The sequence below is a fragment of the Euprymna scolopes genome, chromosome 36 (genome assembly GCF_053919585.1).
Source record: "Euprymna scolopes isolate OS-2025 chromosome 36, ASM5391958v1, whole genome shotgun sequence".
Classification (NCBI taxonomy): domain Eukaryota; kingdom Metazoa; phylum Mollusca; class Cephalopoda; order Sepiida; family Sepiolidae; genus Euprymna; species Euprymna scolopes.
In genome coordinates, this window is record NC_136517.1 from 67,107,375 (window position 1) to 67,135,317 (window position 27,943).

The window sequence follows — 27,943 nt, forward strand, 5'->3', positions numbered from 1 at the left end:
GAATGTTCCGGAGATGTTTTCCTGAGACGAGTTTTAAGAGTGTCGGAATTGATCACCCAAACTGGGAATACAAACTGCAAGACTCCAATCGATCCGATTGTATTTCCAACTGCTTGAAAATCCATATTTTTAATCAGTCGCATTTCAGCGTTGAATTTACTGATTAGTTCAAAAACACGCAGGAAATACTTTCGAACAACATACACTAATCGGTCTTTATCAGTAGCCTACCGCTGCTGATTGATGAACAGCGGATGCTTCTTTTCAACTTGATGACACAGCCTTCTGAAAACGCACTTTAAGATATGCGACTCGACATAGACGACAGGACAGCTTCCATGTGTCAAAAAAACAATTAGTTTGTGGTCTGCCAATTACGGGGACCACGGCTTCGACGTCCCCATACTGTCTCATCACAGATCCGAGCTGCTTTGGGACACCTCTTGGAGCGCGAACGTCAAACTCCCACCTCGGCTGATTTCCTGCACCCATCTTCATTGCAACTGCCGCTTCAGGGTCAACGGTGATGATATTGTTGACAGCTTACTCTCGATCGTGGGGAACATCATACTTGATTGCCTGATCCCGGACCGGTGGTTCTAAAATTCGAGAATTCAAGCGAACCCGGATCATTCAATCCGGCCCCAGGAGGTACGCTCTCCCTCTATCAGCTTGCCTAGTTGAGAACGGTAACATCAAAACTATCATTACTTGTTAACAATAAACTCTTAAATACCTAGCTTTCAAAGTTTTTGATTGTTCAACTTATTTTTTTAATAAGTTGGACCACAAAAAACTTTAAGAACTTATTAGAAATATCAATTTAAAAAAAAAATGTGTCTAAAACGGCCCTAAACTGTGTTTTCAATCGATAGGGGACGAGTTTTCCGGGTACGAGTTTTCCGGGTACGAGTTTTCCGGGTACGAATGTTCCGGAGACGTCTTCCTGAGACGAGTTTTAAGAGTGTCGGAATTGATCACCCAAACTAGGAATACAAACAATGATGCAAGACTCCAATCGATCCGATTGTATTTCCAACTGCGTTTCATTTACTGCGCGAACGTCAAACTCCCTGATTTCCTTCACCTATCTTCATTGCAACTGCCCGCTTCAGGGTCAACGGTGATGATATTGTTGACAGCTTGCTCTCAATAGTGGACGAGTTTTCCGGGTACGAGTTTTCCGGGTACGAATGTTCCGGAGATGTTTTCCTGAGACGAGTTTTAAGAGTGTCGGAATTGATCACCCAAACTGGGAATACAAACTGCAAGACTCCAATCGATCCGATTGTATTTCCAACTGCTTGAAAATCCATATTTTTAATCAGTCGCATTTCAGCGTTGAATTTACTGATTAGTTCAAAAACACGCAGGAAATACTTTCGAACAACATACACTAATCGGTCTTTATCAGTAGCCTACCGCTGCTGATTGATGAACAGCGGATGCTTCTTTTCAACTTGATGACACAGCCTTCTGAAAACGCACTTTAAGATATGCGACTCGACATAGACGACAGGACAGCTTCCATGTGTCAAAAAAACAATTAGTTTGTGGTCTGCCAATTACGGGGACCACGGCTTCGACGTCCCCATACTGTCTCATCACAGATCCGAGCTGCTTTGGGACACCTCTTGGAGCGCGAACGTCAAACTCCCACCTCGGCTGATTTCCTGCACCCATCTTCATTGCAACTGCCGCTTCAGGGTCAACGGTGATGATATTGTTGACAGCTTACTCTCGATCGTGGGGAACCTCATACTTGATTGCCTGATCCCGGACCGGTGGTTCTAAAATTCGAGAATTCAAGCGAACCCGGATCATTCAATCCGGCCCCAGGAGGTACGCTCTCCCTCTATCAGCTTGCCTAGTTGAGAACGGTAACATCAAAACTATCATTACTTGTTAACAATAAACTCTTAAATACCTAGCTTTCAAAGTTTTTGATTGTTCAACTTATTTTTTTAATAAGTTGGACCACAAAAAACTTTAAGAACTTATTAGAAATATCAATTTAAAAAAAAAATGTGTCAAAAACGGCCCTAAACTGTGTTTTCAATCGATAGGGGACGAGTTTTCCGGGTACGAGTTTTCCGGGTACGAGTTTTCCGGGTACGAATGTTCCGGAGACGTCTTCCTGAGACGAGTTTTAAGAGTGTCGGAATTGATCACCCAAACTGGGAATACAAACTGTGATTGATGCAAGACTCCAATCGATCCGATTGTATTTCCAACTGCGTTTCATTTACTGCGCGAACGTCAAACTCCCTGATTTCCTTCACCTATCTTCATTGCAACTGCCCGCTTCAGGGTCAACGGTGATGATATTGTTAACAGCTTGCTCTCAATAGTGGACGAGTTTTCCGGGTACGAGTTTTCCGGGTACGAATGTTCCGGAGATGTTTTCCTGAGACGAGTTTTAAGAGTGTCGGCATTGATCACCCAAACTGGGAATACAAACTGTGATTGATGCAAGACTCCAATCGATCCAACTGCTTGAAAATCCATATTTTTAATCAGTCGCATTTCAGCGTTGAATTTACTGATTAGTTCAAAAACACGCAGGAAATACTTTCGAACAACATACACTAATCGGTCTTTATCAGTAGCCTACCGCTGCTGATTGATGAACAGCGGATGCTTCTTTTCAACTTGATGACACAGCCTTCTGAAAACGCACTTTAAGATATGCGACTCGACATAGACGACAGGACAGCTTCCATGTGTCAAAAAAACAATTAGTTTGTGGTCTGCCAATTACGGGGACCACGGCTTCGACGTCCCCATACTGTCTCATCACAGATCCGAGCTGCTTTGGGACACCTCTTGGAGCGCGAACGTCAAACTCCCACCTCGGCTGATTTCCTGCACCCATCTTCATTGCAACTGCCGCTTCAGGGTCAACGGTGATGATATTGTTGACAGCTTACTCTCGATCGTGGGGAACCTCATACTTGATTGCCTGATCCCGGACCGGTGGTTCTAAAATTCGAGAATTCAAGCGAACCCGGATCATTCAATCCGGCCCCAGGAGGTACGCTCTCCCTCTATCAGCTTGCCTAGTTGAGAACGGTAACATCAAAACTATCATTACTTGTTAACAATAAACTCTTAAATACCTAGCTTTCAAAGTTTTTGATTGTTCAACTTATTTTTTTAATAAGTTGGACCACAAAAAACTTTAAGAACTTATTAGAAATATCAATTTAAAAAAAAAATGTGTCAAAAACGGCCCTAAACTGTGTTTTCAATCGATAGGGGACGAGTTTTCCGGGTACGAGTTTTCCGGGTACGAATGTTCCGGAGACGTCTTCCTGAGACGAGTTTTAAGAGTGTCGGAATTGATCACCCAAACTGGGAATACAAACAATGATGCAAGACTCCAATCGATCCGATTGTATTTCCAACTGCGTTTCATTTACTGCGCGAACGTCAAACTCCCTGATTTCCTTCACCTATCTTCATTGCAACTGCCCGCTTCAGGGTCAACGGTGATGATATTGTTAACAGCTTGCTCTCAATAGTGGACGAGTTTTCCGGGTACGAGTTTTCCGGGTACGAATGTTCCGGAGATGTTTTCCTGAGACGAGTTTTAAGAGTGTCGGAATTGATCACCCAAACTGGGAATACAAACTGTGATTGATGCAAGACTCCAATCGATCCAACTGCTTGAAAATCCATATTTTTAATCAGTCGCATTTCAGCGTTGAATTTACTGATTAGTTCAAAAACACGCAGGAAATACTTTCGAACAACATACACTAATCGGTCTTTATCAGTAGCCTACCGCTGCTGATTGATGAACAGCGGATGCTTCTTTTCAACTTGATGACACAGCCTTCTGAAAACGCACTTTAAGATATGCGACTCGACATAGACGACAGGACAGCTTCCATGTGTCAAAAAAACAATTAGTTTGTGGTCTGCCAATTACGGGGACCACGGCTTCGACGTCCCCATACTGTCTCATCACAGATCCGAGCTGCTTTGGGACACCTCTTGGAGCGCGAACGTCAAACTCCCACCTCGGCTGATTTCCTGCACCCATCTTCATTGCAACTGCCGCTTCAGGGTCAACGGTGATGATATTGTTGACAGCTTACTCTCGATCGTGGGGAACCTCATACTTGATTGCCTGATCCCGGACCGGTGGTTCTAAAATTCGAGAATTCAAGCGAACCCGGATCATTCAATCCGGCCCCAGGAGGTACGCTCTCCCTCTATCAGCTTGCCTAGTTGAGAACGGTAACATCAAAACTATCATTACTTGTTAACAATAAACTCTTAAATACCTAGCTTTCAAAGTTTTTGATTGTTCAACTTATTTTTTTAATAAGTTGGACCACAAAAAACTTTAAGAACTTATTAGAAATATCAATTTAAAAAAAAAATGTGTCAAAAACGGCCCTAAACTGTGTTTTCAATCGATAGGGGACGAGTTTTCCGGGTACGAGTTTTCCGGGTACGAATGTTCCGGAGACGTCTTCCTGAGACGAGTTTTAAGAGTGTCGGAATTGATCACCCAAACTGGGAATACAAACAATGATGCAAGACTCCAATCGATCCGATTGTATTTCCAACTGCGTTTCATTTACTGCGCGAACGTCAAACTCCCTGATTTCCTTCACCTATCTTCATTGCAACTGCCCGCTTCAGGGTCAACGGTGATGATATTGTTAACAGCTTGCTCTCAATAGTGGACGAGTTTTCCGGGTACGAGTTTTCCGGGTACGAATGTTCCGGAGATGTTTTCCTGAGACGAGTTTTAAGAGTGTCGGCATTGATCACCCAAACTGGGAATACAAACTGTGATTGATGCAAGACTCCAATCGATCCAACTGCTTGAAAATCCATATTTTTAATCAGTCGCATTTCAGCGTTGAATTTACTGATTAGTTCAAAAACACGCAGGAAATACTTTCGAACAACATACACTAATCGGTCTTTATCAGTAGCCTACCGCTGCTGATTGATGAACAGCGGATGCTTCTTTTCAACTTGATGACACAGCCTTCTGAAAACGCACTTTAAGATATGCGACTCGACATAGACGACAGGACAGCTTCCATGTGTCAAAAAAACAATTAGTTTGTGGTCTGCCAATTACGGGGACCACGGCTTCGACGTCCCCATACTGTCTCATCACAGATCCGAGCTGCTTTGGGACACCTCTTGGAGCGCGAACGTCAAACTCCCACCTCGGCTGATTTCCTGCACCCATCTTCATTGCAACTGCCGCTTCAGGGTCAACGGTGATGATATTGTTGACAGCTTACTCTCGATCGTGGGGAACATCATACTTGATTGCCTGATCCCGGACCGGTGGTTCTAAAATTCGAGAATTCAAGCGAACCCGGATCATTCAATCCGGCCCCAGGAGGTACGCTCTCCCTCTATCAGCTTGCCTAGTTGAGAACGGTAACATCAAAACTATCATTACTTGTTAACAATAAACTCTTAAATACCTAGCTTTCAAAGTTTTTGATTGTTCAACTTATTTTTTTAATAAGTTGGACCACAAAAAACTTTAAGAACTTATTAGAAATATCAATTTAAAAAAAAAATGTGTCAAAAACGGCCCTAAACTGTGTTTTCAATCGATAGGGGACGAGTTTTCCGGGTACGAGTTTTCCGGGTACGAATGTTCCGGAGACGTCTTCCTGAGACGAGTTTTAAGAGTGTCGGAATTGATCACCCAAACTGGGAATACAAACAATGATGCAAGACTCCAATCGATCCGATTGTATTTCCAACTGCGTTTCATTTACTGCGCGAACGTCAAACTCCCTGATTTCCTTCACCTATCTTCATTGCAACTGCCCGCTTCAGGGTCAACGGTGATGATATTGTTAACAGCTTGCTCTCAATAGTGGACGAGTTTTCCGGGTACGAGTTTTCCGGGTACGAATGTTCCGGAGATGTTTTCCTGAGACGAGTTTTAAGAGTGTCGGCATTGATCACCCAAACTGGGAATACAAACTGTGATTGATGCAAGACTCCAATCGATCCAACTGCTTGAAAATCCATATTTTTAATCAGTCGCATTTCAGCGTTGAATTTACTGATTAGTTCAAAAACACGCAGGAAATACTTTCGAACAACATACACTAATCGGTCTTTATCAGTAGCCTACCGCTGCTGATTGATGAACAGCGGATGCTTCTTTTCAACTTGATGACACAGCCTTCTGAAAACGCACTTTAAGATATGCGACTCGACATAGACGACAGGACAGCTTCCATGTGTCAAAAAAACAATTAGTTTGTGGTCTGCCAATTACGGGGACCACGGCTTCGACGTCCCCATACTGTCTCATCACAGATCCGAGCTGCTTTGGGACACCTCTTGGAGCGCGAACGTCAAACTCCCACCTCGGCTGATTTCCTGCACCCATCTTCATTGCAACTGCCGCTTCAGGGTCAACGGTGATGATATTGTTGACAGCTTACTCTCGATCGTGGGGAACATCATACTTGATTGCCTGATCCCGGACCGGTGGTTCTAAAATTCGAGAATTCAAGCGAACCCGGATCATTCAATCCGGCCCCAGGAGGTACGCTCTCCCTCTATCAGCTTGCCTAGTTGAGAACGGTAACATCAAAACTATCATTACTTGTTAACAATAAACTCTTAAATACCTAGCTTTCAAAGTTTTTGATTGTTCAACTTATTTTTTTAATAAGTTGGACCACAAAAAACTTTAAGAACTTATTAGAAATATCAATTTAAAAAAAAAATGTGTCTAAAACGGCCCTAAACTGTGTTTTCAATCGATAGGGGACGAGTTTTCCGGGTACGAGTTTTCCGGGTACGAGTTTTCCGGGTACGAATGTTCCGGAGACGTCTTCCTGAGACGAGTTTTAAGAGTGTCGGAATTGATCACCCAAACTAGGAATACAAACAATGATGCAAGACTCCAATCGATCCGATTGTATTTCCAACTGCGTTTCATTTACTGCGCGAACGTCAAACTCCCTGATTTCCTTCACCTATCTTCATTGCAACTGCCCGCTTCAGGGTCAACGGTGATGATATTGTTGACAGCTTGCTCTCAATAGTGGACGAGTTTTCCGGGTACGAGTTTTCCGGGTACGAATGTTCCGGAGATGTTTTCCTGAGACGAGTTTTAAGAGTGTCGGAATTGATCACCCAAACTGGGAATACAAACTGCAAGACTCCAATCGATCCGATTGTATTTCCAACTGCTTGAAAATCCATATTTTTAATCAGTCGCATTTCAGCGTTGAATTTACTGATTAGTTCAAAAACACGCAGGAAATACTTTCGAACAACATACACTAATCGGTCTTTATCAGTAGCCTACCGCTGCTGATTGATGAACAGCGGATGCTTCTTTTCAACTTGATGACACAGCCTTCTGAAAACGCACTTTAAGATATGCGACTCGACATAGACGACAGGACAGCTTCCATGTGTCAAAAAAACAATTAGTTTGTGGTCTGCCAATTACGGGGACCACGGCTTCGACGTCCCCATACTGTCTCATCACAGATCCGAGCTGCTTTGGGACACCTCTTGGAGCGCGAACGTCAAACTCCCACCTCGGCTGATTTCCTGCACCCATCTTCATTGCAACTGCCGCTTCAGGGTCAACGGTGATGATATTGTTGACAGCTTACTCTCGATCGTGGGGAACCTCATACTTGATTGCCTGATCCCGGACCGGTGGTTCTAAAATTCGAGAATTCAAGCGAACCCGGATCATTCAATCCGGCCCCAGGAGGTACGCTCTCCCTCTATCAGCTTGCCTAGTTGAGAACGGTAACATCAAAACTATCATTACTTGTTAACAATAAACTCTTAAATACCTAGCTTTCAAAGTTTTTGATTGTTCAACTTATTTTTTTAATAAGTTGGACCACAAAAAACTTTAAGAACTTATTAGAAATATCAATTTAAAAAAAAAATGTGTCAAAAACGGCCCTAAACTGTGTTTTCAATCGATAGGGGACGAGTTTTCCGGGTACGAGTTTTCCGGGTACGAGTTTTCCGGGTACGAATGTTCCGGAGACGTCTTCCTGAGACGAGTTTTAAGAGTGTCGGAATTGATCACCCAAACTGGGAATACAAACTGTGATTGATGCAAGACTCCAATCGATCCGATTGTATTTCCAACTGCGTTTCATTTACTGCGCGAACGTCAAACTCCCTGATTTCCTTCACCTATCTTCATTGCAACTGCCCGCTTCAGGGTCAACGGTGATGATATTGTTAACAGCTTGCTCTCAATAGTGGACGAGTTTTCCGGGTACGAGTTTTCCGGGTACGAATGTTCCGGAGATGTTTTCCTGAGACGAGTTTTAAGAGTGTCGGCATTGATCACCCAAACTGGGAATACAAACTGTGATTGATGCAAGACTCCAATCGATCCAACTGCTTGAAAATCCATATTTTTAATCAGTCGCATTTCAGCGTTGAATTTACTGATTAGTTCAAAAACACGCAGGAAATACTTTCGAACAACATACACTAATCGGTCTTTATCAGTAGCCTACCGCTGCTGATTGATGAACAGCGGATGCTTCTTTTCAACTTGATGACACAGCCTTCTGAAAACGCACTTTAAGATATGCGACTCGACATAGACGACAGGACAGCTTCCATGTGTCAAAAAAACAATTAGTTTGTGGTCTGCCAATTACGGGGACCACGGCTTCGACGTCCCCATACTGTCTCATCACAGATCCGAGCTGCTTTGGGACACCTCTTGGAGCGCGAACGTCAAACTCCCACCTCGGCTGATTTCCTGCACCCATCTTCATTGCAACTGCCGCTTCAGGGTCAACGGTGATGATATTGTTGACAGCTTACTCTCGATCGTGGGGAACCTCATACTTGATTGCCTGATCCCGGACCGGTGGTTCTAAAATTCGAGAATTCAAGCGAACCCGGATCATTCAATCCGGCCCCAGGAGGTACGCTCTCCCTCTATCAGCTTGCCTAGTTGAGAACGGTAACATCAAAACTATCATTACTTGTTAACAATAAACTCTTAAATACCTAGCTTTCAAAGTTTTTGATTGTTCAACTTATTTTTTTAATAAGTTGGACCACAAAAAACTTTAAGAACTTATTAGAAATATCAATTTAAAAAAAAAATGTGTCAAAAACGGCCCTAAACTGTGTTTTCAATCGATAGGGGACGAGTTTTCCGGGTACGAGTTTTCCGGGTACGAGTTTTCCGGGTACGAATGTTCCGGAGACGTCTTCCTGAGACGAGTTTTAAGAGTGTCGGAATTGATCACCCAAACTGGGAATACAAACAATGATGCAAGACTCCAATCGATCCGATTGTATTTCCAACTGCGTTTCATTTACTGCGCGAACGTCAAACTCCCTGATTTCCTTCACCTATCTTCATTGCAACTGCCCGCTTCAGGGTCAACGGTGATGATATTGTTAACAGCTTGCTCTCAATAGTGGACGAGTTTTCCGGGTACGAGTTTTCCGGGTACGAATGTTCCGGAGATGTTTTCCTGAGACGAGTTTTAAGAGTGTCGGAATTGATCACCCAAACTGGGAATACAAACTGTGATTGATGCAAGACTCCAATCGATCCAACTGCTTGAAAATCCATATTTTTAATCAGTCGCATTTCAGCGTTGAATTTACTGATTAGTTCAAAAACACGCAGGAAATACTTTCGAACAACATACACTAATCGGTCTTTATCAGTAGCCTACCGCTGCTGATTGATGAACAGCGGATGCTTCTTTTCAACTTGATGACACAGCCTTCTGAAAACGCACTTTAAGATATGCGACTCGACATAGACGACAGGACAGCTTCCATGTGTCAAAAAAACAATTAGTTTGTGGTCTGCCAATTACGGGGACCACGGCTTCGACGTCCCCATACTGTCTCATCACAGATCCGAGCTGCTTTGGGACACCTCTTGGAGCGCGAACGTCAAACTCCCACCTCGGCTGATTTCCTGCACCCATCTTCATTGCAACTGCCGCTTCAGGGTCAACGGTGATGATATTGTTGACAGCTTACTCTCGATCGTGGGGAACCTCATACTTGATTGCCTGATCCCGGACCGGTGGTTCTAAAATTCGAGAATTCAAGCGAACCCGGATCATTCAATCCGGCCCCAGGAGGTACGCTCTCCCTCTATCAGCTTGCCTAGTTGAGAACGGTAACATCAAAACTATCATTACTTGTTAACAATAAACTCTTAAATACCTAGCTTTCAAAGTTTTTGATTGTTCAACTTATTTTTTTAATAAGTTGGACCACAAAAAACTTTAAGAACTTATTAGAAATATCAATTTAAAAAAAAAATGTGTCAAAAACGGCCCTAAACTGTGTTTTCAATCGATAGGGGACGAGTTTTCCGGGTACGAGTTTTCCGGGTACGAGTTTTCCGGGTACGAATGTTCCGGAGACGTCTTCCTGAGACGAGTTTTAAGAGTGTCGGAATTGATCACCCAAACTGGGAATACAAACAATGATGCAAGACTCCAATCGATCCGATTGTATTTCCAACTGCGTTTCATTTACTGCGCGAACGTCAAACTCCCTGATTTCCTTCACCTATCTTCATTGCAACTGCCCGCTTCAGGGTCAACGGTGATGATATTGTTAACAGCTTGCTCTCAATAGTGGACGAGTTTTCCGGGTACGAGTTTTCCGGGTACGAATGTTCCGGAGATGTTTTCCTGAGACGAGTTTTAAGAGTGTCGGAATTGATCACCCAAACTGGGAATACAAACTGTGATTGATGCAAGACTCCAATCGATCCAACTGCTTGAAAATCCATATTTTTAATCAGTCGCATTTCAGCGTTGAATTTACTGATTAGTTCAAAAACACGCAGGAAATACTTTCGAACAACATACACTAATCGGTCTTTATCAGTAGCCTACCGCTGCTGATTGATGAACAGCGGATGCTTCTTTTCAACTTGATGACACAGCCTTCTGAAAACGCACTTTAAGATATGCGACTCGACATAGACGACAGGACAGCTTCCATGTGTCAAAAAAACAATTAGTTTGTGGTCTGCCAATTACGGGGACCACGGCTTCGACGTCCCCATACTGTCTCATCACAGATCCGAGCTGCTTTGGGACACCTCTTGGAGCGCGAACGTCAAACTCCCACCTCGGCTGATTTCCTGCACCCATCTTCATTGCAACTGCCGCTTCAGGGTCAACGGTGATGATATTGTTGACAGCTTACTCTCGATCGTGGGGAACCTCATACTTGATTGCCTGATCCCGGACCGGTGGTTCTAAAATTCGAGAATTCAAGCGAACCCGGATCATTCAATCCGGCCCCAGGAGGTACGCTCTCCCTCTATCAGCTTGCCTAGTTGAGAACGGTAACATCAAAACTATCATTACTTGTTAACAATAAACTCTTAAATACCTAGCTTTCAAAGTTTTTGATTGTTCAACTTATTTTTTTAATAAGTTGGACCACAAAAAACTTTAAGAACTTATTAGAAATATCAATTTAAAAAAAAAATGTGTCAAAAACGGCCCTAAACTGTGTTTTCAATCGATAGGGGACGAGTTTTCCGGGTACGAGTTTTCCGGGTACGAGTTTTCCGGGTACGAATGTTCCGGAGACGTCTTCCTGAGACGAGTTTTAAGAGTGTCGGAATTGATCACCCAAACTGGGAATACAAACAATGATGCAAGACTCCAATCGATCCGATTGTATTTCCAACTGCGTTTCATTTACTGCGCGAACGTCAAACTCCCTGATTTCCTTCACCTATCTTCATTGCAACTGCCCGCTTCAGGGTCAACGGTGATGATATTGTTAACAGCTTGCTCTCAATAGTGGACGAGTTTTCCGGGTACGAGTTTTCCGGGTACGAATGTTCCGGAGATGTTTTCCTGAGACGAGTTTTAAGAGTGTCGGAATTGATCACCCAAACTGGGAATACAAACTGTGATTGATGCAAGACTCCAATCGATCCAACTGCTTGAAAATCCATATTTTTAATCAGTCGCATTTCAGCGTTGAATTTACTGATTAGTTCAAAAACACGCAGGAAATACTTTCGAACAACATACACTAATCGGTCTTTATCAGTAGCCTACCGCTGCTGATTGATGAACAGCGGATGCTTCTTTTCAACTTGATGACACAGCCTTCTGAAAACGCACTTTAAGATATGCGACTCGACATAGACGACAGGACAGCTTCCATGTGTCAAAAAAACAATTAGTTTGTGGTCTGCCAATTACGGGGACCACGGCTTCGACGTCCCCATACTGTCTCATCACAGATCCGAGCTGCTTTGGGACACCTCTTGGAGCGCGAACGTCAAACTCCCACCTCGGCTGATTTCCTGCACCCATCTTCATTGCAACTGCCGCTTCAGGGTCAACGGTGATGATATTGTTGACAGCTTACTCTCGATCGTGGGGAACCTCATACTTGATTGCCTGATCCCGGACCGGTGGTTCTAAAATTCGAGAATTCAAGCGAACCCGGATCATTCAATCCGGCCCCAGGAGGTACGCTCTCCCTCTATCAGCTTGCCTAGTTGAGAACGGTAACATCAAAACTATCATTACTTGTTAACAATAAACTCTTAAATACCTAGCTTTCAAAGTTTTTGATTGTTCAACTTATTTTTTTAATAAGTTGGACCACAAAAAACTTTAAGAACTTATTAGAAATATCAATTTAAAAAAAAAATGTGTCAAAAACGGCCCTAAACTGTGTTTTCAATCGATAGGGGACGAGTTTTCCGGGTACGAGTTTTCCGGGTACGAGTTTTCCGGGTACGAATGTTCCGGAGACGTCTTCCTGAGACGAGTTTTAAGAGTGTCGGAATTGATCACCCAAACTGGGAATACAAACAATGATGCAAGACTCCAATCGATCCGATTGTATTTCCAACTGCGTTTCATTTACTGCGCGAACGTCAAACTCCCTGATTTCCTTCACCTATCTTCATTGCAACTGCCCGCTTCAGGGTCAACGGTGATGATATTGTTAACAGCTTGCTCTCAATAGTGGACGAGTTTTCCGGGTACGAGTTTTCCGGGTACGAATGTTCCGGAGATGTTTTCCTGAGACGAGTTTTAAGAGTGTCGGAATTGATCACCCAAACTGGGAATACAAACTGTGATTGATGCAAGACTCCAATCGATCCAACTGCTTGAAAATCCATATTTTTAATCAGTCGCATTTCAGCGTTGAATTTACTGATTAGTTCAAAAACACGCAGGAAATACTTTCGAACAACATACACTAATCGGTCTTTATCAGTAGCCTACCGCTGCTGATTGATGAACAGCGGATGCTTCTTTTCAACTTGATGACACAGCCTTCTGAAAACGCACTTTAAGATATGCGACTCGACATAGACGACAGGACAGCTTCCATGTGTCAAAAAAACAATTAGTTTGTGGTCTGCCAATTACGGGGACCACGGCTTCGACGTCCCCATACTGTCTCATCACAGATCCGAGCTGCTTTGGGACACCTCTTGGAGCGCGAACGTCAAACTCCCACCTCGGCTGATTTCCTGCACCCATCTTCATTGCAACTGTCGCTTCAGGGTCAACGGTGATGATATTGTTGACAGCTTACTCTCGATCGTGGGGAACCTCATACTTGATTGCCTGATCCCGGACCGGTGGTTCTAAAATTCGAGAATTCAAGCGAACCCGGATCATTCAATCCGGCCCCAGGAGGTACGCTCTCCCTCTATCAGCTTGCCTAGTTGAGAACGGTAACATCAAAACTATCATTACTTGTTAACAATAAACTCTTAAATACCTAGCTTTCAAAGTTTTTGATTGTTCAACTTATTTTTTTAATAAGTTGGACCACAAAAAACTTTAAGAACTTATTAGAAATATCAATTTAAAAAAAAAATGTGTCAAAAACGGCCCTAAACTGTGTTTTCAATCGATAGGGGACGAGTTTTCCGGGTACGAGTTTTCCGGGTACGAGTTTTCCGGGTACGAATGTTCCGGAGACGTCTTCCTGAGACGAGTTTTAAGAGTGTCGGAATTGATCACCCAAACTGGGAATACAAACAATGATGCAAGACTCCAATCGATCCGATTGTATTTCCAACTGCGTTTCATTTACTGCGCGAACGTCAAACTCCCTGATTTCCTTCACCTATCTTCATTGCAACTGCCCGCTTCAGGGTCAACGGTGATGATATTGTTAACAGCTTGCTCTCAATAGTGGACGAGTTTTCCGGGTACGAGTGTTCCGGAGATGTTTTCCTGAGACGAGTTTTAAGAGTGTCGGAATTGATCACCCAAACTGGGAATACAAACTGTGATTGATGCAAGACTCCAATCGATCCAACTGCTTGAAAATCCATATTTTTAATCAGTCGCATTTCAGCGTTGAATTTACTGATTAGTTCAAAAACACGCAGGAAATACTTTCGAACAACATACACTAATCGGTCTTTATCAGTAGCCTACCGCTGCTGATTGATGAACAGCGGATGCTTCTTTTCAACTTGATGACACAGCCTTCTGAAAACGCACTTTAAGATATGCGACTCGACATAGACGACAGGACAGCTTCCATGTGTCAAAAAAACAATTAGTTTGTGGTCTGCCAATTACGGGGACCACGGCTTCGACGTCCCCATACTGTCTCATCACAGATCCGAGCTGCTTTGGGACACCTCTTGGAGCGCGAACGTCAAACTCCCACCTCGGCTGATTTCCTGCACCCATCTTTATTGCAACTGTCGCTTCAGGGTCAACGGTGATGATATTGTTGACAGCTTACTCTCGATCGTGGGGAACCTCATACTTGATTGCCTGATCCCGGACCGGTGGTTCTAAAATTCGAGAATTCAAGCGAACCCGGATCATTCAATCCGGCCCCAGGAGGTACGCTCTCCCTCTATCAGCTTGCCTAGTTGAGAACGGTAACATCAAAACTATCATTACTTGTTAACAATAAACTCTTAAATACCTAGCTTTCAAAGTTTTTGATTGTTCAACTTATTTTTTTAATAAGTTGGACCACAAAAAACTTTAAGAACTTATTAGAAATATCAATTTAAAAAAAAAATGTGTCAAAAACGGCCCTAAACTGTGTTTTCAATCGATAGGGGACGAGTTTTCCGGGTACGAGTTTTCCGGGTACGAGTTTTCCGGGTACGAATGTTCCGGAGACGTCTTCCTGAGACGAGTTTTAAGAGTGTCGGAATTGATCACCCAAACTGGGAATACAAACAATGATGCAAGACTCCAATCGATCCGATTGTATTTCCAACTGCGTTTCATTTACTGCGCGAACGTCAAACTCCCTGATTTCCTTCACCTATCTTCATTGCAACTGCCCGCTTCAGGGTCAACGGTGATGATATTGTTAACAGCTTGCTCTCAATAGTGGACGAGTTTTCCGGGTACGAGTTTTCCGGGTACGAATGTTCCGGAGATGTTTTCCTGAGACGAGTTTTAAGAGTGTCGGCATTGATCACCCAAACTGGGAATACAAACTGTGATTGATGCAAGACTCCAATCGATCCAACTGCTTGAAAATCCATATTTTTAATCAGTCGCATTTCAGCGTTGAATTTACTGATTAGTTCAAAAACACGCAGGAAATACTTTCGAATAACATACACTAATCGGTCTTTATCAGTAGCCTACCGCTGCTGATTGATGAACAGCGGATGCTTCTTTTCAACTTGATGACACAGCCTTCTGAAAACGCACTTTAAGATATGCGACTCGACATAGACGACAGGACAGCTTCCATGTGTCAAAAAAACAATTAGTTTGTGGTCTGCCAATTACGGGGACCACGGCTTCGACGTCCCCATACTGTCTCATCACAGATCCGAGCTGCTTTGGGACACCTCTTGGAGCGCGAACGTCAAACTCCCACCTCGGCTGATTTCCTGCACCCATCTTCATTGCAACTGTCGCTTCAGGGTCAACGGTGATGATATTGTTGACAGCTTACTCTCGATCGTGGGGAACCTCATACTTGATTGCCTGATCCCGGACCGGTGGTTCTAAAATTCGAGAATTCAAGCGAACCCGGATCATTCAATCCGGCCCCAGGAGGTACGCTCTCCCTCTATCAGCTTGCCTAGTTGAGAACGGTAACATCAAAACTATCATTACTTGTTAACAATAAACTCTTAAATACCTAGCTTTCAAAGTTTTTGATTGTTCAACTTATTTTTTTAATAAGTTGGACCACAAAAAACTTTAAGAACTTATTAGAAATATCAATTTAAAAAAAAAATGTGTCAAAAACGGCCCTAAACTGTGTTTTCAATCGATAGGGGACGAGTTTTCCGGGTACGAGTTTTCCGGGTACGAGTTTTCCGGGTACGAATGTTCCGGAGACGTCTTCCTGAGACGAGTTTTAAGAGTGTCGGAATTGATCACCCAAACTGGGAATACAAACAATGATGCAAGACTCCAATCGATCCGATTGTATTTCCAACTGCGTTTCATTTACTGCGCGAACGTCAAACTCCCTGATTTCCTTCACCTATCTTCATTGCAACTGCCCGCTTCAGGGTCAACGGTGATGATATTGTTAACAGCTTGCTCTCAATAGTGGACGAGTTTTCCGGGTACGAGTTTTCCGGGTACGAATGTTCCGGAGATGTTTTCCTGAGACGAGTTTTAAGAGTGTCGGCATTGATCACCCAAACTGGGAATACAAACTGTGATTGATGCAAGACTCCAATCGATCCAACTGCTTGAAAATCCATATTTTTAATCAGTCGCATTTCAGCGTTGAATTTACTGATTAGTTCAAAAACACGCAGGAAATACTTTCGAACAACATACACTAATCGGTCTTTATCAGTAGCCTACCGCTGCTGATTGATGAACAGCGGATGCTTCTTTTCAACTTGATGACACAGCCTTCTGAAAACGCACTTTAAGATATGCGACTCGACATAGACGACAGGACAGCTTCCATGTGTCAAAAAAACAATTAGTTTGTGGTCTGCCAATTACGGGGACCACGGCTTCGACGTCCCCATACTGTCTCATCACAGATCCGAGCTGCTTTGGGACACCTCTTGGAGCGCGAACGTCAAACTCCCACCTCGGCTGATTTCCTGCACCCATCTTCATTGCAACTGCCGCTTCAGGGTCAACGGTGATGATATTGTTGACAGCTTACTCTCGATCGTGGGGAACCTCATACTTGATTGCCTGATCCCGGACCGGTGGTTCTAAAATTCGAGAATTCAAGCGAACCCGGATCATTCAATCCGGCCCCAGGAGGTACGCTCTCCCTCTATCAGCTTGCCTAGTTGAGAACGGTAACATCAAAACTATCATTACTTGTTAACAATAAACTCTTAAATACCTAGCTTTCCAAGTATTTGATTGTTCAACTTATTTTTTTAATAAGTTGGACCACAAAAAACTTTAAGAACTTATTAGAAATATCAATTTAAAAAAAAAATGTGTCAAAAACGGCCCTAAACTGTGTTTTCAATCGATAGGGGACGAGTTTTCCGGGTACGAGTTTTCCGGGTACGAGTTTTCCGGGTACGAATGTTCCGGAGACGTCTTCCTGAGACGAGTTTTAAGAGTGTCGGAATTGATCACCCAAACTGGGAATACAAACAATGATGCAAGACTCCAATCGATCCGATTGTATTTCCAACTGCGTTTCATTTACTGCGCGAACGTCAAACTCCCTGATTTCCTTCACCTATCTTCATTGCAACTGCCCGCTTCAGGGTCAACGGTGATGATATTGTTAACAGCTTGCTCTCAATAGTGGACGAGTTTTCCGGGTACGAGTTTTCCGGGTACGAATGTTCCGGAGATGTTTTCCTGAGACGAGTTTTAAGAGTGTCGGCATTGATCACCCAAACTGGGAATACAAACTGTGATTGATGCAAGACTCCAATCGATCCAACTGCTTGAAAATCCATATTTTTAATCAGTCGCATTTCAGCGTTGAATTTACTGATTAGTTCAAAAACACGCAGGAAATACTTTCGAACAACATACACTAATCGGTCTTTATCAGTAGCCTACCGCTGCTGATTGATGAACAGCGGATGCTTCTTTTCAACTTGATGACACAGCCTTCTGAAAACGCACTTTAAGATATGCGACTCGACATAGACGACAGGACAGCTTCCATGTGTCAAAAAAACAATTAGTTTGTGGTCTGCCAATTACGGGGACCACGGCTTCGACGTCCCCATACTGTCTCATCACAGATCCGAGCTGCTTTGGGACACCTCTTGGAGCGCGAACGTCAAACTCCCACCTCGGCTGATTTCCTGCACCCATCTTTATTGCAACTGTCGCTTCAGGGTCAACGGTGATGATATTGTTGACAGCTTACTCTCGATCGTGGGGAACCTCATACTTGATTGCCTGATCCCGGACCGGTGGTTCTAAAATTCGAGAATTCAAGCGAACCCGGATCATTCAATCCGGCCCCAGGAGGTACGCTCTCCCTCTATCAGCTTGCCTAGTTGAGAACGGTAACATCAAAACTATCATTACTTGTTAACAATAAACTCTTAAATACCTAGCTTTCAAAGTTTTTGATTGTTCAACTTATTTTTTTAATAAGTTGGACCACAAAAAACTTTAAGAACTTATTAGAAATATCAATTTAAAAAAAAAATGTGTCAAAAACGGCCCTAAACTGTGTTTTCAATCGATAGGGGACGAGTTTTCCGGGTACGAGTTTTCCGGGTACGAGTTTTCCGGGTACGAATGTTCCGGAGACGTCTTCCTGAGACGAGTTTTAAGAGTGTCGGAATTGATCACCCAAACTGGGAATACAAACAATGATGCAAGACTCCAATCGATCCGATTGTATTTCCAACTGCGTTTCATTTACTGCGCGAACGTCAAACTCCCTGATTTCCTTCACCTATCTTCATTGCAACTGCCCGCTTCAGGGTCAACGGTGATGATATTGTTAACAGCTTGCTCTCAATAGTGGACGAGTTTTCCGGGTACGAGTTTTCCGGGTACGAATGTTCCGGAGATGTTTTCCTGAGACGAGTTTTAAGAGTGTCGGCATTGATCACCCAAACTGGGAATACAAACTGTGATTGATGCAAGACTCCAATCGATCCAACTGCTTGAAAATCCATATTTTTAATCAGTCGCATTTCAGCGTTGAATTTACTGATTAGTTCAAAAACACGCAGGAAATACTTTCGAACAACATACACTAATCGGTCTTTATCAGTAGCCTACCGCTGCTGATTGATGAACAGCGGATGCTTCTTTTCAACTTGATGACACAGCCTTCTGAAAACGCACTTTAAGATATGCGACTCGACATAGACGACATGTGTCAAAAAAACAATTAGTTTGTGGTCTGCCAATTACGGGGACCACGGCTTCGACGTCCCCATACTGTCTCATCACAGATCCGAGCTGCTTTGGGACACCTCTTGGAGCGCGAACGTCAAACTCCCACCTCGGCTGATTTCCTGCACCCATCTTCATTGCAACTGTCGCTTCAGGGTCAACGGTGATGATATTGTTGACAGCTTACTCTCGATCGTGGGGAACCTCATACTTGATTGCCTGATCCCGGACCGGTGGTTCTAAAATTCGAGAATTCAAGCGAACCCGGATCATTCAATCCGGCCCCAGGAGGTACGCTCTCCCTCTATCAGCTTGCCTAGTTGAGAACGGTAACATCAAAACTATCATTACTTGTTAACAATAAACTCTTAAATACCTAGCTTTCAAAGTTTTTGATTGTTCAACTTATTTTTTTAATAAGTTGGACCACAAAAAACTTTAAGAACTTATTAGAAATATCAATTTAAAAAAAAAATGTGTCAAAAACGGCCCTAAACTGTGTTTTCAATCGATAGGGGACGAGTTTTCCGGGTACGAGTTTTCCGGGTACGAGTTTTCCGGGTACGAATGTTCCGGAGACGTCTTCCTGAGACGAGTTTTAAGAGTGTCGGAATTGATCACCCAAACTGGGAATACAAACAATGATGCAAGACTCCAATCGATCCGATTGTATTTCCAACTGCGTTTCATTTACTGCGCGAACGTCAAACTCCCTGATTTCCTTCACCTATCTTCATTGCAACTGCCCGCTTCAGGGTCAACGGTGATGATATTGTTAACAGCTTGCTCTCAATAGTGGACGAGTTTTCCGGGTACGAGTTTTCCGGGTACGAATGTTCCGGAGATGTTTTCCTGAGACGAGTTTTAAGAGTGTCGGCATTGATCACCCAAACTGGGAATACAAACTGTGATTGATGCAAGACTCCAATCGATCCAACTGCTTGAAAATCCATATTTTTAATCAGTCGCATTTCAGCGTTGAATTTACTGATTAGTTCAAAAACACGCAGGAAATACTTTCGAACAACATACACTAATCGGTCTTTATCAGTAGCCTACCGCTGCTGATTGATGAACAGCGGATGCTTCTTTTCAACTTGATGACACAGCCTTCTGAAAACGCACTTTAAGATATGCGACTCGACATAGACGACAGGACAGCTTCCATGTGTCAAAAAAACAATTAGTTTGTGGTCTGCCAATTACGGGGACCACGGCTTCGACGTCCCCATACTGTCTCATCACAGATCCGAGCTGCTTTGGGACACCTCTTGGAGCGCGAACGTCAAACTCCCACCTCGGCTGATTTCCTGCACCCATCTTCATTGCAACTGCCGCTTCAGGGTCAACGGTGATGATATTGTTGACAGCTTACTCTCGATCGTGGGGAACCTCATACTTGATTGCCTGATCCCGGACCGGTGGTTCTAAAATTCGAGAATTCAAGCGAACCCGGATCATTCAATCCGGCCCCAGGAGGTACGCTCTCCCTCTATCAGCTTGCCTAGTTGAGAACGGTAACATCAAAACTATCATTACTTGTTAACAATAAACTCTTAAATACCTAGCTTTCAAAGTTTTTGATTGTTCAACTTATTTTTTTAATAAGTTGGACCACAAAAAACTTTAAGAACTTATTAGAAATATCAATTTAAAAAAAAAATGTGTCAAAAACGGCCCTAAACTGTGTTTTCAATCGATAGGGGACGAGTTTTCCGGGTACGAGTTTTCCGGGTACGAGTTTTCCGGGTACGAATGTTCCGGAGACGTCTTCCTGAGACGAGTTTTAAGAGTGTCGGAATTGATCACCCAAACTGGGAATACAAACAATGATGCAAGACTCCAATCGATCCGATTGTATTTCCAACTGCGTTTCATTTACTGCGCGAACGTCAAACTCCCTGATTTCCTTCACCTATCTTCATTGCAACTGCCCGCTTCAGGGTCAACGGTGATGATATTGTTAACAGCTTGCTCTCAATAGTGGACGAGTTTTCCGGGTACGAGTTTTCCGGGTACGAATGTTCCGGAGATGTTTTCCTGAGACGAGTTTTAAGAGTGTCGGAATTGATCACCCAAACTGGGAATACAAACTGTGATTGATGCAAGACTCCAATCGATCCAACTGCTTGAAAATCCATATTTTTAATCAGTCGCATTTCAGCGTTGAATTTACTGATTAGTTCAAAAACACGCAGGAAATACTTTCGAACAACATACACTAATCGGTCTTTATCAGTAGCCTACCGCTGCTGATTGATGAACAGCGGATGCTTCTTTTCAACTTGATGACACAGCCTTCTGAAAACGCACTTTAAGATATGCGACTCGACATAGACGACAGGACAGCTTCCATGTGTCAAAAAAACAATTAGTTTGTGGTCTGCCAATTACGGGGACCACGGCTTCGACGTCCCCATACTGTCTCATCACAGATCCGAGCTGCTTTGGGACACCTCTTGGAGCGCGAACTTCAAACTCCCACCTCGGCTGATTTCCTGCACCCATCTTCATTGCAACTGTCGCTTCAGGGTCAACGGTGATGATATTGTTGACAGCTTACTCTCGATCGTGGGGAACCTCATACTTGATTGCCTGATCCCGGACCGGTGGTTCTAAAATTCGAGAATTCAAGCGAACCCGGATCATTCAATCCGGCCCCAGGAGGTACGCTCTCCCTCTATCAGCTTGCCTAGTTGAGAACGGTAACATCAAAACTATCATTACTTGTTAACAATAAACTCTTAAATACCTAGCTTTCAAAGTTTTTGATTGTTCAACTTATTTTTTTAATAAGTTGGACCACAAAAAACTTTAAGAACTTATTAGAAATATCAATTTAAAAAAAAAATGTGTCAAAAACGGCCCTAAACTGTGTTTTCAATCGATAGGGGACGAGTTTTCCGGGTACGAGTTTTCCGGGTACGAGTTTTCCGGGTACGAATGTTCCGGAGACGTCTTCCTGAGACGAGTTTTAAGAGTGTCGGAATTGATCACCCAAACTGGGAATACAAACAATGATGCAAGACTCCAATCGATCCGATTGTATTTCCAACTGCGTTTCATTTACTGCGCGAACGTCAAACTCCCTGATTTCCTTCACCTATCTTCATTGCAACTGCCCGCTTCAGGGTCAACGGTGATGATATTGTTAACAGCTTGCTCTCAATAGTGGACGAGTTTTCCGGGTACGAGTTTTCCGGGTACGAATGTTCCGGAGATGTTTTCCTGAGACGAGTTTTAAGAGTGTCGGCATTGATCACCCAAACTGGGAATACAAACTGTGATTGATGCAAGACTCCAATCGATCCAACTGCTTGAAAATCCATATTTTTAATCAGTCGCATTTCAGCGTTGAATTTACTGATTAGTTCAAAAACACGCAGGAAATACTTTCGAACAACATACACTAATCGGTCTTTATCAGTAGCCTACCGCTGCTGATTGATGAACAGCGGATGCTTCTTTTCAACTTGATGACACAGCCTTCTGAAAACGCACTTTAAGATATGCGACTCGACATAGACGACAGGACAGCTTCCATGTGTCAAAAAAACAATTAGTTTGTGGTCTGCCAATTACGGGGACCACGGCTTCGACGTCCCCATACTGTCTCATCACAGATCCGAGCTGCTTTGGGACACCTCTTGGAGCGCGAACGTCAAACTCCCACCTCGGCTGATTTCCTGCACCCATCTTCATTGCAACTGTCGCTTCAGGGTCAACGGTGATGATATTGTTGACAGCTTACTCTCGATCGTGGGGAACCTCATACTTGATTGCCTGATCCCGGACCGGTGGTTCTAAAATTCGAGAATTCAAGCGAACCCGGATCATTCAATCCGGCCCCAGGAGGTACGCTCTCCCTCTATCAGCTTGCCTAGTTGAGAACGGTAACATCAAAACTATCATTACTTGTTAACAATAAACTCTTAAATACCTAGCTTTCAAAGTTTTTGATTGTTCAACTTATTTTTTTAATAAGTTGGACCACAAAAAACTTTAAGAACTTATTAGAAATATCAATTTAAAAAAAAAATGTGTCAAAAACGGCCCTAAACTGTGTTTTCAATCGATAGGGGACGAGTTTTCCGGGTACGAGTTTTCCGGGTACGAGTTTTCCGGGTACGAATGTTCCGGAGACGTCTTCCTGAGACGAGTTTTAAGAGTGTCGGAATTGATCACCCAAACTGGGAATACAAACAATGATGCAAGACTCCAATCGATCCGATTGTATTTCCAACTGCGTTTCATTTACTGCGCGAACGTCAAACTCCCTGATTTCCTTCACCTATCTTCATTGCAACTGCCCGCTTCAGGGTCAACGGTGATGATATTGTTAACAGCTTGCTCTCAATAGTGGACGAGTTTTCCGGGTACGAGTTTTCCGGGTACGAATGTTCCGGAGATGTTTTCCTGAGACGAGTTTTAAGAGTGTCGGAATTGATCACCCAAACTGGGAATACAAACTGTGATTGATGCAAGACTCCAATCGATCCAACTGCTTGAAAATCCATATTTTTAATCAGTCGCATTTCAGCGTTGAATTTACTGATTAGTTCAAAAACACGCAGGAAATACTTTCGAACAACATACACTAATCGGTCTTTATCAGTAGCCTACCGCTGCTGATTGATGAACAGCGGATGCTTCTTTTCAACTTGATGACACAGCCTTCTGAAAACGCACTTTAAGATATGCGACTCGACATAGACGACAGGACAGCTTCCATGTGTCAAAAAAACAATTAGTTTGTGGTCTGCCAATTACGGGGACCACGGCTTCGACGTCCCCATACTGTCTCATCACAGATCCGAGCTGCTTTGGGACACCTCTTGGAGCGCGAACGTCAAACTCCCACCTCGGCTGATTTCCTGCACCCATCTTCATTGCAACTGTCGCTTCAGGGTCAACGGTGATGATATTGTTGACAGCTTACTCTCGATCGTGGGGAACCTCATACTTGATTGCCTGATCCCGGACCGGTGGTTCTAAAATTCGAGAATTCAAGCGAACCCGGATCATTCAATCCGGCCCCAGGAGGTACGCTCTCCCTCTATCAGCTTGCCTAGTTGAGAACGGTAACATCAAAACTATCATTACTTGTTAACAATAAACTCTTAAATACCTAGCTTTCAAAGTTTTTGATTGTTCAACTTATTTTTTTAATAAGTTGGACCACAAAAAACTTTAAGAACTTATTAGAAATATCAATTTAAAAAAAAAATGTGTCAAAAACGGCCCTAAACTGTGTTTTCAATCGATAGGGGACGAGTTTTCCGGGTACGAGTTTTCCGGGTACGAGTTTTCCGGGTACGAATGTTCCGGAGACGTCTTCCTGAGACGAGTTTTAAGAGTGTCGGAATTGATCACCCAAACTGGGAATACAAACAATGATGCAAGACTCCAATCGATCCGATTGTATTTCCAACTGCGTTTCATTTACTGCGCGAACGTCAAACTCCCTGATTTCCTTCACCTATCTTCATTGCAACTGCCCGCTTCAGGGTCAACGGTGATGATATTGTTAACAGCTTGCTCTCAATAGTGGACGAGTTTTCCGGGTACGAGTTTTCCGGGTACGAATGTTCCGGAGATGTTTTCCTGAGACGAGTTTTAAGAGTGTCGGCATTGATCACCCAAACTGGGAATACAAACTGTGATTGATGCAAGACTCCAATCGATCCAACTGCTTGAAAATCCATATTTTTAATCAGTCGCATTTCAGCGTTGAATTTACTGATTAGTTCAAAAACACGCAGGAAATACTTTCGAACAACATACACTAATCGGTCTTTATCAGTAGCCTACCGCTGCTGATTGATGAACAGCGGATGCTTCTTTTCAACTTGATGACACAGCCTTCTGAAAACGCACTTTAAGATATGCGACTCGACATAGACGACAGGACAGCTTCCATGTGTCAAAAAAACAATTAGTTTGTGGTCTGCCAATTACGGGGACCACGGCTTCGACGTCCCCATACTGTCTCATCACAGATCCGAGCTGCTTTGGGACACCTCTTGGAGCGCGAACGTCAAACTCCCACCTCGGCTGATTTCCTGCACCCATCTTCATTGCAACTGCCGCTTCAGGGTCAACGGTGATGATATTGTTGACAGCTTACTCTCGATCGTGGGGAACCTCATACTTGATTGCCTGATCCCGGACCGGTGGTTCTAAAATTCGAGAATTCAAGCGAACCCGGATCATTCAATCCGGCCCCAGGAGGTACGCTCTCCCTCTATCAGCTTGCCTAGTTGAGAACGGTAACATCAAAACTATCATTACTTGTTAACAATAAACTCTTAAATACCTAGCTTTCAAAGTTTTTGATTGTTCAACTTATTTTTTTAATAAGTTGGACCACAAAAAACTTTAAGAACTTATTAGAAATATCAATTTAAAAAAAAAATGTGTCAAAAACGGCCCTAAACTGTGTTTTCAATCGATAGGGGACGAGTTTTCCGGGTACGAGTTTTCCGGGTACGAGTTTTCCGGGTACGAATGTTCCGGAGACGTCTTCCTGAGACGAGTTTTAAGAGTGTCGGAATTGATCACCCAAACTGGGAATACAAACAATGATGCAAGACTCCAATCGATCCGATTGTATTTCCAACTGCGTTTCATTTACTGCGCGAACGTCAAACTCCCTGATTTCCTTCACCTATCTTCATTGCAACTGCCCGCTTCAGGGTCAACGGTGATGATATTGTTAACAGCTTGCTCTCAATAGTGGACGAGTTTTCCGGGTACGAGTTTTCCGGGTACGAATGTTCCGGAGATGTTTTCCTGAGACGAGTTTTAAGAGTGTCGGCATTGATCACCCAAACTGGGAATACAAACTGTGATTGATGCAAGACTCCAATCGATCCAACTGCTTGAAAATCCATATTTTTAATCAGTCGCATTTCAGCGTTGAATTTACTGATTAGTTCAAAAACACGCAGGAAATACTTTCGAACAACATACACTAATCGGTCTTTATCAGTAGCCTACCGCTGCTGATTGATGAACAGCGGATGCTTCTTTTCAACTTGATGACACAGCCTTCTGAAAACGCACTTTAAGATATGCGACTCGACATAGACGACAGGACAGCTTCCATGTGTCAAAAAAACAATTAGTTTGTGGTCTGCCAATTACGGGGACCACGGCTTCGACGTCCCCATACTGTCTCATCACAGATCCGAGCTGCTTTGGGACACCTCTTGGAGCGCGAACGTCAAACTCCCACCTCGGCTGATTTCCTGCACCCATCTTCATTGCAACTGCCGCTTCAGGGTCAACGGTGATGATATTGTTGACAGCTTACTCTCGATCGTGGGGAACCTCATACTTGATTGCCTGATCCCGGACCGGTGGTTCTAAAATTCGAGAATTCAAGCGAACCCGGATCATTCAATCCGGCCCCAGGAGGTACGCTCTCCCTCTATCAGCTTGCCTAGTTGAGAACGGTAACATCAAAACTATCATTACTTGTTAACAATAAACTCTTAAATACCTAGCTTTCAAAGTTTTTGATTGTTCAACTTATTTTTTTAATAAGTTGGACCACAAAAAACTTTAAGAACTTATTAGAAATATCAATTTAAAAAAAAAATGTGTCAAAAACGGCCCTAAACTGTGTTTTCAATCGATAGGGGACGAGTTTTCCGGGTACGAGTTTTCCGGGTACGAGTTTTCCGGGTACGAATGTTCCGGAGACGTCTTCCTGAGACGAGTTTTAAGAGTGTCGGAATTGATCACCCAAACTGGGAATACAAACAATGATGCAAGACTCCAATCGATCCGATTGTATTTCCAACTGCGTTTCATTTACTGCGCGAACGTCAAACTCCCTGATTTCCTTCACCTATCTTCATTGCAACTGCCCGCTTCAGGGTCAACGGTGATGATATTGTTAACAGCTTGCTCTCAATAGTGGACGAGTTTTCCGGGTACGAGTTTTCCGGGTACGAATGTTCCGGAGATGTTTTCCTGAGACGAGTTTTAAGAGTGTCGGAATTGATCACCCAAACTGGGAATACAAACTGTGATTGATGCAAGACTCCAATCGATCCAACTGCTTGAAAATCCATATTTTTAATCAGTCGCATTTCAGCGTTGAATTTACTGATTAGTTCAAAAACACGCAGGAAATACTTTCGAACAACATACACTAATCGGTCTTTATCAGTAGCCTACCGCTGCTGATTGATGAACAGCGGATGCTTCTTTTCAACTTGATGACACAGCCTTCTGAAAACGCACTTTAAGATATGCGACTCGACATAGACGACAGGACAGCTTCCATGTGTCAAAAAAACAATTAGTTTGTGGTCTGCCAATTACGGGGACCACGGCTTCGACGTCCCCATACTGTCTCATCACAGATCCGAGCTGCTTTGGGACACCTCTTGGAGCGCGAACTTCAAACTCCCACCTCGGCTGATTTCCTGCACCCATCTTCATTGCAACTGTCGCTTCAGGGTCAACGGTGATGATATTGTTGACAGCTTACTCTCGATCGTGGGGAACCTCATACTTGATTGCCTGATCCCGGACCGGTGGTTCTAAAATTCGAGAATTCAAGCGAACCCGGATCATTCAATCCGGCCCCAGGAGGTACGCTCTCCCTCTATCAGCTTGCC